Here is a 4,335-nt window from a genome sequence, read left to right on the forward strand (position 1 = left end):
TATATGTTAAAAAATTTGACGAAAAGCAATGCGGGACACTTTATATTACTTCACGAGTATTTTATGTGTTGGTGGATTCAGTGCCTAGATTTTGACAGGGCAGAACGCGTGTCCGAGTACTTAGGCTAACTTCTTCATGATGGTTATTAACCAATCGAACGCGTTGATTGGCCTCGCGTGAGACGAAAGGGGAGACACACACACACAGTCACACACACCTACACACGCACGCACACACACACGGGGCCGCCCGGACAAAGTAAATGACTGTCATCATGCATTTGCATGCGAGTTCACAAAAACAAAGCCGACCGCGTGCTCATCATCGCAGGCAGCCTTGTCGCCCCGACTGGCCGCCTGTCTGCCGCCAGAAAACTGCGCGAACCTCAACCAACAAAAGACACGTAAAAATGGGGTCAAGCAGTCACACACTGACGTTCGAGCGCGTTTTAAACCGAAGTACATCATTAAAGAACATATCGCTTTTCATCTAACCTTGCGGATGGGGACTCAAGTTCCGTCAGAGTACAAAGTGAAGCTCGCAAGTTCAAAGAGAACATTTGGTGGTGTACCCGCATTTAACTACGGAATTCTTTACAGTGCACAGCGACCAGCAGTCGGTGCACCACAGCGAAGCCAAGAGGGTACAGTAGGCAAACAAACGCTGTTTGAAGGGCGCAAGCTGGGCTGCTGGGCCTAACCCTGGCCGCGACAGGGGCGGGAAGAGGAAAGGGAAGAGGGCGGCCTGCCAAGTGGAGCAGGGCGGGCCAGGGATCCCAATGCCACGGCACAGTGAATCACCCCTCCACCCCGGACAGAGGATGCAGGGCACCTGTTCAGAGCAGACGGGCGAACTAGTTCACTAACACCGCATACTACTGGTGCAGGGAGGGCGAGGTCTATTTCAAAAACTGAGCGCTGCTTCTATTTATATGCAGAGACACTACTTTGTAGTGGCCAACGCGTTGTCACAGAACCGCCCCTTCACCTCCTTCTATCGCTCGTCTCTCTCTCTCTCTCTCTCGCGCGCGCGCTCTCGCTTCTGTTACGGACTGCGGGGACCGAGCTTGACAGCAGTCGTGCGATTGAATACTGCCCGGCGGCGGGTGACACCGCCAGCGAGTCAGGATGGCCGAGCGGTCTAAGGCGCTGCGTTCAGGTCGCAGTCCACTTCTGTGGGCGTGGGTTCGAATCCCACTTCTGACAGAACTTTTTTTGCTGTACCTAAGTGTACCATCACTTTCACCAAAATCTTCATTGACTATAACAGTCGTGAAGATAGCGAGGAACCACTGACCACTGATGTCTATCCAACTAGAAATGGATACAACTTAACAACTGGAACAGAATGATCAAATTTAAATTCGATAAACCAGCGACAATAATTTGACCGTCAAAAAACACATCAGTTGGATCTTCGTTATCGCCACAATAGTTCGTCGATAAAAAAAAAGTCTCACTATGTGCGACAGTTTAAAGTAATTAAGTACCCTTCAATTTGAGGTTGCAGATCACAACTGTTCTTTCAAATCCCGCGTTTTGTTGTAGGTATTCTTTTATAAGAGTCATTTCAATTTTTTAATGTCGGGCGAGCCCATCCACTGCACCCGGGGAGTTTCAAGGACAGGAAGATGACCATTAACGCAGGCTTATTGTGGACTCAGCACAGCATGGCACCCGCAGCACTCACGCAACCAGCGGAACTAACTTTAAACCAACCTTCACAGAGTCTGCCAGGCAACCAGTTAGTGCTTCATAGTAGAATCTTCTCCTATTTATGTAAGAGTCTTAAAGTCTCTCCACATCCCGAAGATGTTGGCTTAGCTAAACAGATTTAGTTCACCTGATCAGGTATGTGTTAAACCTGCCGGTGAAAATGTCGTGTTGATTACTGAGCTTGAAGTTGAAGTTGCCATGAACCAAGCAGCACGAGCGTGTACTCATTCATCAAGATGACATCGGTAAGACATCACTATTAAGCGGTTTCGAAATTTACTCGGCAAAAGAAGTCGATTCGCTTCTCTGCCTTTCCATTGTGAGTATATATATCACTATCCTACTTCCTCTGCGGCCCGGCCAGTTACGTCGCGGCTGTCAATCGGACCTTCACCGCCTTCCGCCCCGCGGACCGCCCCCGCATACCGCCTTCGGTCGGTCAACGTTCTCACGTTAGTTAGCTTCCGCTCATTGAGTGCAGTTGACCCACATCGGGGGCAGCGGCAGCCGCGGGGGCAGCGGGGCCATGCGGCGCTACGGCCGGTGCACCGCGCAGCGCCAGCGCAGCGTGTTCCAAAAAATAGTTCTCTGTTGTTGTCCAGCCAGCACGGCGCCAGGCGAGCGCCGTGGGTCAGCGGCCCGCCGGCCGCCGGCCGGCGACAATAAAAGGTGGACTTCGTTTTTGGTGGTTTCTGTATGTATTTGAATCAATTCGGACCGAAAAATATTTTTTGCGCACTTTTAACCATTTTGACCTACTGTGCAACGTCTGATTCATCGTACAATCCCAGTTCAGCACCATTTTGGACAACTGAAAGGTTGGCTTTGACCTGATGCGAGCCTGCGGCGGGGTCGCGGTGGTCCAATAAGTCCGGCGGGTGGCCAGGTGGTGGCGAGCGGTGCATATGCTAACAGTTGGATGAATAATAAAGCCGGATTGGTGCAGCCGGCGCTGGCCTTGCGCACACGCCGCTGGCAGCCTGCCGGCGCTGCGCTTGCGTACGTGGCTCTGCTAAACCGGTACCTTCGGCTGTCCTTTGCATTGAGCTGCACAATGCACCGCGAGCGGCGCTGGGCGAGACGCTGCGCGAAGGCACTGGGCAAAGGCGCTGGGCGAAGAAGGCGCCGGCCGAAGGTGCTGGGGGAAGGGAAGGGGCCACCACTCGGGGCCACTACTCGAGCGAGTACTCAAACGGGTGCAATCCCGGGTACAATCTTACCCACTATATGAAAAGCCACTTTACAACGCGGCCCGAAAACATGAAACTTACTAGGAAATGACTCGATGTCGACGCAAATTCTGAACGCAAGGAGCCTAAAATGCTACGAAGGCACTTTCATGTCGGATCATAACGAATTTTAACGCGATCACTCAATCTGTGAATGAAGTGTATTTACTTTGTGGCGGTTCTGCCGCTGGTAGGGGCACGGCGCCCGGCGTCACAAGGGGTGAGCGGGCAAGGGAGCCTCGGCAAGTTAAGCCATGATTGTGCTGAGCGCAGAACTTTGGCGAAAAAGTTTGGGACGCGTGGAAGAGAACTTTGTAGAGCGACCGCTCATTAGTGGGATAAAAATAAAACCCGCAGCGCAGGGTCGTGGCTAAGGCGGCTCGTGCACCTCTTGTCCAGACAGCTTGACTCGGTCCAGGCCTGCCTGTCGACCATCTGATTTAGCTCAAGTGGGTGGACGCTCCATTTCAAACCATAGCGGTGGCCGCGGGGTCGCGAATGAGGCCCAACGCGTCAGAGTCCCTGCACAAGCAGACGGATCCGGATCATCCCGGGGACTGAGCTCAGTCCATTTCGGTGGAAGGTGTAGCCTACATGAAACCGGTATACTATAAGCGTTACGTACTAGGTGAATGAATCAGAGCGCGAGGCTTTCGGGCGTTTCCGGAGGTCTCTCAGCCAGTACGAAAAGCGTCTTCGCAGAACGCGAAGGCGCAGAGGAAGTGGCCTGGCGTCACGTGGGTAGCAATGGTCTCTCCAGCTGGTCTCTCTCTCTCTCTCCCCCTCTCTCTCGCACCTATTACTGCAGGCGGAAGAACGGTCGTTACTGTCATCACGTATGTGCGCGTATGTAGGACGTCGGGCCTCGAAAGGGGGCCTTGATCTCCATACTGTACCACTGGGGATTACGCTGAGCGAGGTTTGGCAGTTTGGCATAGGTCATGAAGCCACAGTCCCGCACATTTGGGCGAGGCAAATTCGAAACGAAACCGTTCATTAGTTGAAAGGACTAGAGAAGGAATTAACTTAACAATTTTGTTATATTTTGAAAAGTGTTTACCGACTTACCAACGAAACTTTCGCTCACCACTAGATCTGAATCTGTAAATCCCCATGCCCTCTGACCCCACTGCCGTTGTGGTGGGCGTGATGTTCGACTGCAGTGTCGCACGGCGCGGCGTTTGAACAGCCCGCCCGCCCGTTGCACAACGGTCACGTGGGTTGCCGCCGGTGCTAAGGACCGGCTTCATTAGTGGGAGGGGCACAAGCGCGCGCGAGAGAGTCCGATGTAGGCAAGAGAAAGAGGGAGAAACAGAGCGACGGGCGGCCAACGATGGGTTCTCTTTGAGGTGATACAACCGCTCGCCGCTAGGGTACAAGAGCAACAATG

General features: G+C 52.9%; 1 non-coding gene across 1 annotated transcript; it reads left to right on the forward strand.

Annotated features, from left to right (window-relative positions):
- The first annotated feature begins 1,122 nt into the window (after positions 1-1,122).
- Positions 1,123-1,206, forward strand: Trnal-cag (transfer RNA leucine (anticodon CAG)). The gene has a single exon. It is a non-coding gene; the product is annotated as a tRNA-Leu (tRNA).
- Positions 1,207-4,335: the final 3,129 nt, after the last annotated feature.

Source organism: Frankliniella occidentalis, unplaced genomic scaffold, assembly GCF_000697945.3.
Source record: "Frankliniella occidentalis isolate FOCC.00 unplaced genomic scaffold, Focc_3.1 Scaffold5466, whole genome shotgun sequence".
NCBI lineage: Eukaryota > Metazoa > Arthropoda > Insecta > Thysanoptera > Thripidae > Frankliniella > Frankliniella occidentalis.